Source organism: Dermacentor albipictus, chromosome 8 (genome assembly GCF_038994185.2).
Source record: "Dermacentor albipictus isolate Rhodes 1998 colony chromosome 8, USDA_Dalb.pri_finalv2, whole genome shotgun sequence".
Taxonomy (NCBI): domain Eukaryota; kingdom Metazoa; phylum Arthropoda; class Arachnida; order Ixodida; family Ixodidae; genus Dermacentor; species Dermacentor albipictus.
The window spans coordinates 10,998,894-11,012,471 of NC_091828.1; the positions used below are offsets into that span (position 1 = coordinate 10,998,894).

At 47.6% G+C, this 13,578-nt stretch overlaps 1 protein-coding gene, 1 non-coding gene and 1 pseudogene across 4 annotated transcripts in view; all 3 read left to right on the plus strand.

Annotated features, from left to right (window-relative positions):
* LOC135915547 (uncharacterized) overlaps window positions 1–13,578 on the plus strand; it is a 443,789-nt gene that overhangs the window by 87,981 nt on the left and 342,230 nt on the right. The gene's annotated exons all lie outside the window — the stretch shown is intronic.
* LOC135915554 (U2 spliceosomal RNA) lies at window positions 860–1,038 on the plus strand (annotated as a pseudogene).
* On the plus strand, window positions 3,209–3,281 carry TRNAL-CAA (transfer RNA leucine (anticodon CAA)). Its single transcript has one exon. It is a non-coding gene; the product is annotated as a tRNA-Leu (tRNA).

Here is a 13,578-nt window from a genome sequence, read left to right on the forward strand (position 1 = left end):
GATATAAGGCTGATCATGGGGCACATGTTTACAGGTGCACGTGACTCCACAGGGCGCTTGAGAACGCGGGAGAGAAGGCGCTCTTTGCAACACACGTAGCATTGGGCAGAATTTTTTTGGACGTATCTGGCTAAGGCAAGGTTTGACCCGAAGTCGCGTCTGTTATCTGACAGTATTTCGCAATACTTTCGATACATAGCTTGGGCATTTACTAACTGCACCTAAAACAGCAGCACTTCATGGCGAGTAAGAGATCGCTATATCTGCATTTCGCTTCTACGCTGAGCACTCGAGTTTGGGACAGTCCCGACTTTGTGGTCGAGTACAGACAGTACACTGTCTGCCTATTGGATACCGGTGCAGGCCAGTCGTCACTTGTCTCCCGCAGGCAAAGGACTCCCGTGGAGGGCCCTACGCGCCAGACGAGCGAATTTATGCAATGAATCCAACTAACGGCATTGTCTATACCGTTGTGTGCTTGCCCCTTTTTAAATATTGAAGCTCTAATATGTACTTTGGTGGCATTCGTATTTCGGAAGATAACATAGAGCCTGAGTAATTGAGTCAACTGGGAATGAACAATAAATCATGAGCGATTTCATTCTGTGAAGGTGGATGACCGGCGAAGCTGTTTAGCGGACGATACAGAGGTGACATAGAATTAAGAAAATAGGTACGGACTCGTTTATCGTGATTTTTATTACATTCGTGTGGACGATGGGACTGCTGCCCCGTGGAGCCGGAGGAAACTAGACATACGGGAGGTTTTGACGAGACCGCCACCACGGAAGAACAGCAGGAAAGGAGAGACGCAAGCCATTGGAGCACCGTAAAAGAGAGGGCGGTGCGAACGTGGACACGACCTGGGCGTGTCAAACTGTAGTATCTGTTGCGATCAGCTTAATGCCTGATGCGGGTTGTATTTGGACCCAAAATATTATTTTCATTTTTAGAAGTTGGTGCAGTGCTTGCAGCGTGCATCACCTTCGCCGGTGGTCGGCCCGGCATTGCACTATCTTCGGGGTCGGTCCACGGATTTTGGTCTACGGACATTGATTGACTATAAACTGGCAATATACAGCTTTGCTGTAAAACCCTTATGGTCACAGTGCCTGCGGAATAAACAAAGCCCAAGCATCGTACTCAACATTGGTAACACACATTACTAAGATCATTTTATTGAAGAAAATTTACGTGAAGTTGTAACAATGTATACTGCTTTACCTGCACTTTCTCGCGCGCTAATTATTTCATGTTCTGCAAATAATTTATCCCATGGTGTGCGCAGGACAGCGGAAATGCGATGGTAGCATGGCTATTTACCCCGTCGCTGTGCTTCCGTTTCAATTCTGCAGGCAACAGTTAATTTTATTCAACATATAGTAACTTCCCGACATGGCAAATTCCGTTCATTGTTCCACTGGTTCAGTCCAGTGTTATGTCACCTTCGACCTTCCATCATACGACACGGTTAAAACAGGGTTACCGCTAGCTTTCTTTTCTTGATTCTGTGTGTGTGCGTGCGTGTGTTTGTCTGTGTATGTGTGTTTGCGTGCGTGTTTACTGAACTTTTGCTTCAATTTGAAGCGTGAAGTGAAGCATTCTCTGCGGTTTCATCACATAATATTGCTGTGTGCCTATGACGCAGCACGCCGCGCCTATACACAGTGAAGGGCGCTGACTTTTGTCCGGGATTCGCAGTACCGCATTTTCTACCTTTGCAATCTTCATCGCAGTGACAGCAGGTAGGTTAAATAGAGGCGTTTGTATTCACAAACAGCCCCGAAAAGACCTCCGCGCGCTATTGTGGGTGCGTACAACAGTAGTTAAGGACGACGCTGAAAGTGCTTCCATCAATTGCTGTCGGAAGACACCTAATTTACCAGGTTTGTTTTACTCAATGCAATTATTTGCTTTTAAGCTGGTTGTTATCACTTGATTGTAAAATGATATTTCTCATTCCGTGTCGACAAGGGGTATCCTGCGTCTTGAGACGCACAGAAAAACATTTTTTTTTACACTGTCGCATCTTCCTGCTTTGGCTAACTTGCACTCGCCGTAAAAATACAGAAGTCGAATTCTTATCTCGCCCACTTTTGCAGAGCAAACGCAACAGGCCTCAAGTTTTTCTTATGAAAGATTGAGGTGTCAACGAGGATCGGATTTGACTGCGTGTTTTAACTGATTAAATAAGCGTGCACATAGGACCGCAACTTTGTTCATTTCTTTATTTTATTTTGTAGCTCCTAGAGGTCCGAAAAAAGAAATACATAGAGGGGCAACTATGAGTACAGAAAAATGTAATATATATATATATTTATATATATATATATATATATATATATATGTAGCCATAGCATAAGAAGCCAACAAACACTGACACCAAGGACAACATAGGGGAAATTACTTGCGCTTAATCAATGAAATAATGGAACGATAAATTATTGGAAATTAAAGAGGATGAAAAAACAACTTGCCGCAGGTGGGCACCGAACCTATCCCCATCACATTTCGCGTGCGATGCTCTACTGATTGAGCTACCACGGCGCCGTTTTCCGATCCACTTTCTTGGGTATTAATGTGTCCGAGTAGAACCCTGGGAGTGTTAGCCAGCGCCACACTCACAGACCTTGGCGGCGGACATGGAACGTCCTTTTTGCCGCAGGCGTCACGAGAACGTGATCTTCTAGGGTGAGGGCAAGTGGTCAATAAACCCACATATGCTACCTGAAGGCATCAATGTTGCCGGATTCGAGACCCGCGTTATGTAATAAAGGAGTAAGAGAGGGTTAACCGAGGAGCCCGATTTTTATTAGTCAGATCATAAGAAGCCAACAAAAACTGACACCAAAGACAAGATAGGGGAAATTACTTGCGCTTAATAAACGAAATGAAGAAAACGGGCCCCTCGGTTAACCGCTTTTCTTCTCCTTTATTGCATAACGAGGGTCTCGAATTAGGCAACATTTGAAATCGAGGGTTCGACGGAAGCCCGTCTGGTCGGGAAGGCAACATTTATGCCTTCAGGTAGCATATCTGGGTTTATTGACCAGTTGCCTTCACCATAAAAGATCACGTTCTCGTGACGCCTACGGCAAAAAAGACGTTCCACGTCCGCCGCCAAGGTCTGTGAGTGATGGCGCTCGCTAACACTCCCAGGGTCCTCCTAGGACACATAAATACCCAAGAAAGTGGATGGGAAAACGGCGCCGTGGTAGCTCAATCGGTAGAGCATCGCACGCAAAATGCGAAGGTTGTGGGTTCGGTTCCCACCTCCGGCAAGTTGTTTTTTCATCCACTTTATTTTCCAATTATTTGTCGTTTCTTTATTTCATTCATTAGGCACAAGTAATTTCCCCAATGTTGTCCTTGATGTCAGTGTTTGTTGGCTTCTTATGGCATGACTAATAAAAATCGGGCCCCTCGGTTAACCCCCTTTCTTCCCCCTAAATATATATATATATATATATATATATATATATATATATATATATGTGTGTGTGTGTGTGTGTGTGTGTGTGTGTGTGTGACATAGCACAGTGAAGAAAATTAAAAGGGGCTACAATCAAAATTGTGCGCAAATATACAGAAAAGCGGAGCCACGTCATGAGTACCTAAAACAAATGGAAATGACTATGCATGAAATCAGCACAAAGAAGCAAACGGTAGCCGTGCGTGTTTAGGAGTGGGTAGTAAAAAAATTTCTGCCACAGGTTCATATAAAATTGACCACAAATGCGTCGAGCTTGTTCATAGGTTGTAATATTCTGGCAGAAAATTATACGCCTGTGGCCATCTTGGGCGCAAACAGGGGCTGAAACCCGCAATTTTGACGCATGCGAGGAAATATAATGTGCGCTGCTTGAAGTGACGATGCTGTATAGTTAGTTGCATTAGGGTAAAGTTCCTAAAAGTATACTATGCTGCTCATTTTACATCTAATTTCTAAGGATGGCAGATCGATGCTATTCCTCATGGTTCAAATGCTCAGACGGGAAGAACAATGTTTGCCGATGAAGTATAGCTGCTTTATATTGGAAGGATTCCCATTTGTTTAAGTATTATTCGTAAAGGTTCCACATGAATGAAGCATGTTGACACGTGTACATGTTCGTCTTTCTCGGGTGACCTCGTTTAACCGCTTAACGAATGTTATCGCACAGCGCAGGACGCGCAGGACGCGCCTGCATGTATAGGAAGTTTCTGGAATGTTATCAATGCTTCTATACGCTGTCTATTGTCACCGAGCCTTGTGATATCTGATTTCATCGCGTGACGACAATGGTGTAGAACTTTGTGGAATACACGCGGGTCCCAGCAATTAGTGTGGAACATTCGACGACTGCTGTATAAAAGCCGACGCGCTTCACCCGCTGATGAAATTTTCGAAGATCGCCGACCGTGTTCGCCGCTTTTGTTGTGCTATGAGGGTAGCCTGTTTTTGTGGGCACAGGTTCGCCCTATACAAGTTAGTTTTGTTCTTCACAGTATTTCTAGTGTGTTCCTCAATGTCACCACCACGTGACATCTGGTGGATGTGCTTTTCGGTCATGTACCGGACGCCCACGACAAGCCGTGATCCAAACCCGGACCGCGAAGAGAACACCAACGTAGTCCCGGACCATCGAGCAAGCCGCCGTCTTCAGCAGCTGCCCCCGGAGCACAGACTTCTACCTGAGAAGACCAACAAGGTTGCGGCCAAGGCAACCCCAATGGCAGCCCTAGCCTCCCCCATCGTGCTGCAGCAGCGCAGGGAGCCTCGGCCGTTCCGCGGGTCAGCATTCGAGGACCCGGCAACCTGGCTTGAGACGTATGAGAGGGCCGCAGCATTTAACAGCTGGAACAGCGACGACAAACTGCGACATGTCTTCTTCACATTGGAAGACGCAGCCAGGACGTGGTTCGAGAACCGATAAGCCACCTTAACGAACTGGGACCATTTCCGAAGTGGCTTTCTGCAGACGTTCACGAGCTTCGTACGCCGAGAACGAGCCATAGCACTACTGGACACCCGAGTGCAGCTGCCTAATGAGACCACTGCGGTTTTTGCAGAGCAATTGAGCCATCTGTTCCGCCATGCCGACCCGGATATGTCCAAGGAGAAGAAAGTCCGCCTACTAATGCGTGGTGTAAAGGAGGAACTATTCGCCGGAAGGGTACGAAGCGCACAGAAGACTGTCGACGAGTTTCTTCGCGAAGCCTAGCATGGAGAAGACGCTGGAATTGCGGAACCGCCAATGCAACCGCCGCACGAACTCGACAGGCTACGCCGGAGCTGAGTCACTGGCCACCAACGAACTGCACGAGACTATCCGAGTGGTCGTGCGGGAGGAGCTACAGAAGCTGTTCCCGTCATCACAGCCTCAAGTGACTTCGATTGCCGAGGCCGTACGTGAGGAGCTCCAACAACAACTCGGAGTAGCCCCTGAATAGCCGCAGCCTCAGCCGCAAGCGATGAAATACGCCACTGTAGCCCGCCAACACCTTCCCCCTCCGCGCCCACGGCAGGGCCCAGTGACGACACAGTTCGCTCGTCCACCACCACCCCCGCCGCCAGCACGCCAAGCGGCATTCCAAGGGAGACAGACGTTTGGCAAGCCCCCGACGACAGTCCACTTTGCTATAACTGCGGAGAAGCCGGGAACATCTACCTCCGATGCCCAGACAGGGAAATGGTACTCCGAGGATTCGCAGTTAACGCGCCGCGACCACAGATAGGCGAACGACCTCGCGATATTGCCGACTACCTCGCCGCCACTCAGTGAAGCCCTCGACGACCGTCCCGTTCGCGGTCACCACGCCTCTACCTGCCGCCGCAGCGCCGACCATACACCGGCCCAGCCCGGGGCCGCTCTGCGAGCCCATATCCGGAAAACTAAAAGCAGCAACCGATGGAGGTGCGGTTGCTGTTCGTTGAAGTGACGAATATCCTCCGCCGCCGACAAAGACGCCGAAGAAACTACCTCGACGACATAACGACACGCCGCCGTTCCGACGAAGTGTGTAAACATAGAATACGCCGACGAAAGACGACCTGACGAGGCAACGTACCAGCCACAGGCCAAGGCGAAGCAGTCGTGATCCGATGCAAGACCTAATTGTAACGCAAAACAAAGAACCACCGATCTCGACATGCTTCTCGACGGCCACGCAGTCACCACCATAGTCGATACAGGGACCGATTACTCCGTCATGATTGGACACATCGCCGCCCAGTTGAAGAAAGTTAAGACTGCATGGGAAGGCCCCCAAACTAGGACCGCTGGAGGACACCTCATTACGCCGACCCGAATCTGCACGGCAAGAATTACCGTTCATGACCGGACTTACCCAGCCACCTTCGTTATCCTCCAACAGTGTTCACGAGACGTCATTCTCAGCATGAACTTCCTCAACGAACACGGCGCAGTCATCGACCTGAAGTCAAAATCGATAACGCGGTCGGAGGATCAAGCGATACCACTGGAGAGTTCTCGTAGTCACCACGCCTTGAGTGTGCTCGACGATCAAGTGAGCATCCCGCCTCGCTCCAGCATTATTGTTTCCATCGGCACCGAAACACCCGTTGATGTAGAAGGCGTCATCGATGGTGACAAACATCTACTGCTAGACCATGAAATTTGCGTCGCAAGAGGGATCGCTCGACTCCACAGAGGGAAAACGGAACTTATGCTAACCAACTTCAGGCAAGAGTTCAAGCACATCAAAAAAGGCACGACAACCGCGTACATCGAGGAAATTGTGGTACCAGCAATGCCTTTGTCCTCTCGGATTCTGCCGCATCTCCTCCGATGAGCATTGCCATCGAACCAGACTTCGACGTGAATCCAAGTCTTCCTATGAGTATGCAGCAACTGGTCAGAAGTCTTCGCCGACGATACAACGACTGCTTCATGACGACATCGGGGATTCGACAAACACCAGTTGCAAAGCATCGCATAATAACCGAAGAGTGCGCTCGACCATTCCGCCAGAGCTCCTACCGAATTTTGACGCGAGAACGTGAAGCTATTAGGCAACAAGTGGACGAAATGCTCCGCGACGACATCATCCAGCCGTCGAAAAGCCCGTGTGCATCTCCTGTTGTCCTGGTAAAGAGAAAGGAGGGAACCCTACGCTTCTGCGTGGATTATCGTCCACTGAACAAGATCAGGAAGAAAGACGTATACTCCTTCCCCGGATAGACGACGCACTGGATCGGCTCTGCAACGCTAAATACTTCTCGTCGATGGACCTCAAGTCTGGCTACTGGCAAATAGAAGTCGACGGGAGTTATCGCGAAAGGACTGCCTTCATCACGCCAGACGGCCGGTACGAGCTCAAGTTCATGCCATTCGGACAGAGCTCGGCGCCTGTAACGTTCCAGCGCGTCATGGACACGGTTTAGCAGGATTGAAATGACACACCTGTCTTGTTTACTTGGATGACGTGGTCGTCTTCGCCGGAAATTTCTACGATCACCTTAAGTGGCTTGCGACAGTATTAGAGGCCACGCAGTCATCAGGGCTCAATCTGAAGCCGGAAAAGTGCCGCTTCGCTTACGACGAGCTTCTGTTCGTAGGCCACGCCATCAGCAAATCTGGAGTACGCCCCGACCCGCAGAAGTGAGGTGCCATCGCAAAGTTCCCGCAGCCAATCGACAAAAAAACAGTGAGCAGATTCCTTGGCATGTGTGCCTGCTATAGGCGTTTTGTCAAGGACGTTTCACGCATTGCGGAGCCGCTAACACATCTAACCAAATGCGATGTCGAGTTTAAGTGGGAAACGTCGCAGGCCGATGCATTTCAAGAACTCAAACGACGCATAAGTGGCCGCGGGTACTTGCGCACTTGGACGAGGACGGCGATAGCGAAATCCACACTGACGTCAGTAGCCTAGGCCTGTGCTGAAGTCCGACGTCCTGAAGGACAGGAGGAAGTATGAAGTTATGCCCTATGTCCACAGGGTCTCGCACGGCCTGAAGCTGGTCGCGGGTAAATTCGGCATACAGGTTCTCTTTTCGGCTCCTTGTAAGCTGTCCAGTCTTTGCCATTTAGTTAGACCTGATAGGAAAAAGAAAATAGAGTGCAGCACTAACCACAGGAACAAGTTTGTGCCCTGTAGGGTGAATGTTGCATTTGTGGCAGCGTGTACGTTGGACAAACAGGCCGCTGCATTATTATTAGATTATTAGAGCATGCGAATCCCCTAAATGATTCTAGAGGACAGCATCTTCCTAAGCATTGCAAGACCTGCAGGCATGACGGCAAAGTTTGTACCCCACTTTTCGGCGGCAGTAAGATTGTCGCACGCGCAAGGGATAAGAGCGTGAAGTAATCGAAGCTTTAGAAATCGCGAGATTAGGGCCAGATAAATGTGTTAGTGAGGCTTCCATACATTTGTACCGCAAGAAGTTGGCGTTTCTAGGCTCGACTACATGATAGCGGCATTGGTCTTTGTGGTTGGTGCGCATGCGTTCTGTTGTTGGTAGGAAAGAGGCGTTGGAGCATTAAACCAGTTGTTAGTCTGCGCCTGTGTCGTTTGGTTCTTTATCTGTCTTGTCCTTTTTTTGCGCAGTTTTTCTTTGTTCTCGGTACCGTCCTAGTCCAGAGGAAAGACGGACTTGAACAGGTGATATCTCATGCTAGCAGGTCGCTGTCAAAAGCGGAAGGCATGTATTCTACGAATGAAAAGGAATGTCGCGCCATCATTTGCGCTACATCAATATTACGCCCTTACCTCTATGGCAGGCCATTCAAAGTCGCCAACGACCATCACGCGTTGTGTTGGCTAGCTAACTTAAAGGACCCTTCAGGGCGCCTGGCCCGGTGCAGCCTCAGACTACAAGAATATGACGTCACGGTAATATACAAGTGCGGATGAAAACACTCTGACGCCGACTTCCTATCACACGCCCCATCGATCCCCCACCGCAAGACGACAAGGATGACGACGCCTTCCTCGGAATAATAAGCGCGAAAGACTTCACTAAACAGCAACGAGCAGACCCGGAGCTTAATGGCCTCGTCGAGTATTTGGAAGGGAACACCGACGTTGTCCCTAGGGTATTTAGGCGTGGGTTGTCTTCGTTCACCCTACAAAATAACCTGCTCGTGAAGAAGAACGTCTCACTAGTCTGTGCCAGCTACCTTCTTGTATTGTCAGCGCTGCGCCCAGAAGTGCTGCACGCACTATACGACGATCCAAGCGCTGGGCACCTCAGATTCTCCCGGACGCTGTCGAGGATACAAGAAAGCTATTATTGGCTGCATCTGACCACTGACGTCACCCGGTACGCCAAGACATGCCGAGTCTGTCATCGACGCAAGACACCACCGATAAGGCCAGCAGGATTACTACAGGCAATCGAACATCCTCGCCGACCATTCCAGCAGATCGGAATGGATATGTTGTAGCCGTTTCCGACGTCAATATCTGGGAATAAGTGGATCGTCGCGGCGACGGACTGTCTCACCCGCTTCGCTGAAACTAAAGCTCTACCGAAAGGCAGCGCAGCCGAAGTGGCGAAATTTTTCGTCGAGAACATCCTGCTGCGACATGGTGATCCAGAAGCCCTCATCACCGACAGAGGAGCGGCTTTTACAGCAGAGCTCACGCAAGCCATTCTGAAATAAAGCCAGACAAGTCACAGGAGGACAACTGCTTACCATCCGCAGACGAATGGTCTCACGGAGCGCCTGAACAAGACCCTTGCCGACAAGCTAGCAATGTACGTCGACGTCGAGCATGAGACGCGGGATGCCGTCCTGCCGTACGTAACCGTTGCTCACAACACGGCGGTGCAAGAAACCAAACCAATCACGCCGCTCAAGCTGGTTTTCGGCAGGAACCCGACGACGACTCTCGACGCCATGCTTCCGCACGTGACCGACGTGGAGAATCTTGACGTCGCTGCCTATCTCCAGCGCGCCGAAGAAGCCCGACAGCTCGCCCGCCTACGCATCAGGAACCAGCAGCGTACCGACAGCCGACACTACAACCTCCGATGACGCTACGTCCAGTACCAGTCTGGTTACCGTGTTTGGGTTTGGACCCCAATACGTGGACGAGGACTCAGTGAGAAAGTATTCCGATGCTATTTTGGACCCTACAAGGTCACCCGAGGTGTTTGCGATCTGGACTCCGAGATCGTGCCAAACCGCATTTCGCAGTCACAGCGGTGCCACGCACGATCTGTAATGGTACACGTAGTGCGTCTTAAACCCTTTTACGCACGCTGACGAACTTCCTTATTGTGTTGTTTCTTTGCTACGGGTTTTTTGTTTATTACTTTCCTTTGTTTGCTGCATCGGGTCGATGCATCTTAAGAGGGGGTAATGACACGTGTACATGTTGGTCTTTCTCGGTTGACCCCGTTTCACCACCTAACAAATGCTATCGTACAGCGCAGGACGCGCCTCCATGTATAAGAAATTTCTGGGATGTTATCGATGCGTCTATCCGCTGTCTGTTGTCGCCGAACCTTATGGTATCTGATTTCATGGCGTGACGCGAGTGGTGTAGAAGTTTGTGGAAGACACGCGGATCCCAGCGATTAGTCTGGAACATTCGACAACTGCTCTATAAAAGCCAACGTGCTTGAGCCGCTGATGAGATTTACGACGATCGCCGACCATGTTCGCTGCTATCGTTGTGCTATAAATGTAGCCTGTTTTTGTGGGCACAGGTTCACCCAATAAAAGGTAATTTTGTCGTTCACAGTTTTGCTAATGTGTTCTTCAACGTCACCACCACGTGACAATATTCTAATTTTGGTAGTATTTCATGGTATGCCCAAACAGCTTCGTGTCCTCTTTAGCACGACATACTGCTTGACGAATTAAGCCAAGTGTTGTACTCGCGCTGGAGTCAAAATTTGTATGCCATGATAGGTTTCTACTCCAGTGAGCACCGATGTACTTGAAAGATTGTATTGCCTAAGCTACACAAGAAATAACTGTATCAGCCTATTTGGTGTAAAGGGTAGTGAATCTCATTAGCTTGGAACTAATAAATTGCATCTTCCAGTCAAAGCTTATACAGGTAATGTTCTAATGGTAGGTAATCACTAATAAGGGTAATGTGGCGATAGCTGACACACTCATCTGAGAGTAATCTTAATTTTAAACATATAATAACACAATTATTGGTAATTTAGATTAAATAAAATGTGAGCCCAGAAATGAGGCCTCGGAGAACACCTGATGCAAAAGGTTGCTACTAAAATTGCGTGTGATGAAAACACTTCCTCGCCAGTCATCACATTCAGAAATTTTGATCGGTATGTTAATTGATATATCTCATGTAGTTTTACTTTATGTTGCATGCAATTGAACTCTTTGGTGAACTCTACAAAAATTATGCGGGACCTCCCTGAGCAGGAACTGTACAAGATATGCCCAGCTGTGATGTATAAGGACGTTCGTGAATAGTTGTGTCTAACACTTCCAGGTTTACTTGTTGTAGTAAATGTTATATATGCAAGATATTAGACTGCAGAACGGTGCCGCTGTAGCTCAATTGGTAATATCATCGCGCAAGCAATGCACAGAGTGGTTTCGCATCTCACCTACAGCCAGCTGTTTTTTGATCAACATGGACTTGCATTATTACCCATTTCATTAATTCCATTACTGAGTACAAGTAGTTTCCCCTAGGTTGTCCTTGATAAATTCGTTTGTTCGGTTTTTATAATACGAATAATAAAAAATCTGACCCCCTTCCTTACGTTCCCTCCCGTTCAAATATCACGATCAGCAGCATCATCATCACCATCATCATCAGCCAGTTTTATGTCCACTGCAGGACGAAGGCCTCTCCCTGCGATTTCAAATTACCCCTGTCCTGCGCCATCCGATTTCAACTAACACCCGCGAACTTCCTAATTTCATCGCTCCACCTAGTCTTCAGCCGCCTCGGCCGCATTTCCCTTCTCTTGGTGCCCCTTCTGTAACCCTAATGATCTTACAGTTATCTAACTGGCGCATTACATGACCTTCCTAGCTCCATTTTTTGCTCTTGATGTCGATTAGAATATCATCTATACCCGTTTTCTCTCTGATCCAAACCACGTTTTTTCTGTCTTTTAAGGTTATGCCTTGCAATCTTCACTTCATCGCTCTTTGCGCGGTCCTTAACTTGTTCTGAAGCTTCTTTGTCAGTCTCGAAGTTTCCGCCCCATAGGTCAACACTGCTAAAATGCAATGATTGTGGACATTCCTTTTCAATCATAATGGTAAGGTTTCAGTCAGGCGCTGACAATGTCTCCCGTATGCGATCCAACGCATTCTTATTCTTCTATGAATTTCCTTCTCATGAACAGGGTTTCCTGTGAATAATTGGCCTAGGTAAACGTACTCCTTCACAGACTCTATAGGCTGAATGGCTATCCTGAACCCCTGTTCCTTTAACCGGTAAATGGGATCATTATTTTTGTTCTTCAGCTTATTAATCTTCAACCCCACTATTATACTCTCTCTGTTAAGTTCCTTAATCATTTGTTGTAACTCGATTGCATTGTTGCTCATTAGAACAATGTCATCGGCAAACAGAAGGTTGCTGATATATTCACCGTCAGTCCTTATTCCTAAGCATTCCCAGTTCAATAGCTCGAATACTTTTTCCAAGCACGGAGTGAATAGCATTGCAGAGATTGTGTCTCCCTGTCTGAGCCCTTTCTTTATAGGTGTCTTCCTGCTTTTCTTGTATAAAGCTAAGCTAGCTGTAGAACCTCTGTGCATATTTTCCAAGGTATTTACTTATGAAAACTGTATTCCTTCATTACGTAATGCCTCTATGACTGCTGGTATCTCTTCTGAATCAAATCACCTTTCGTAATCTATGAAAGCCATATAGAGAGGCTTATTGTACTCTGCGGATTTCTCGATAACCTGATTAATGACATGGATGTGATCCATTTTAGAGTATCCGTTCCCGAACGCAGCCTGTTCCCTTGGTAGACCAATGTCCAGTGTGGCCCTTAATCTATGGGAAATTATTTTCTTAAATATTTTATATATTACTTGGAGTAAGCTAGTGGACCTATAATTTTGAAATAATTAACGTCTTCCTTTTGTGGATTAGTATATTGTTTGCATTCTTCCAGTTTTCTGGGACCCTTGCAGTCGACAGACTCTTCGTGTAAAAAGCCGTCAGTTTTCCAAGCAATATGCCTCCTTCATCTTTGGTTAAATTGGCTGTTATTTCATCGTCTCGTGAGGCTCTTGTCTGTTTAATGTCTTGCAAGACCCTCTAACCTCATAGCTAGTTACAGTAGGAGTTTCTGTATCCTGTTTATTACTGTTTCTAATGGAGGTATCCTGACTCCTCTGGGTATATAGCACATGTCAGTATGGAACTCTTCCACTTCTTTTATTCTATCTGTGGGATCGCTGATGATATTACCCTGATTCTCTCCCAGTGCATACATATGGGTTTGTCCTATGCCAAGTTTGTTTCTCAGATTTCTGGCTGCGTCCATTTCTTCTGGCTTCTTCAGTCTTTCTCACGTTATAGTTTCGAATATCACTTATTTTTGCTTTGTTGATCAGTTTTGACAGTTCCACGATTTCTATTTTATCTCTTCAGTTGGACATTTTT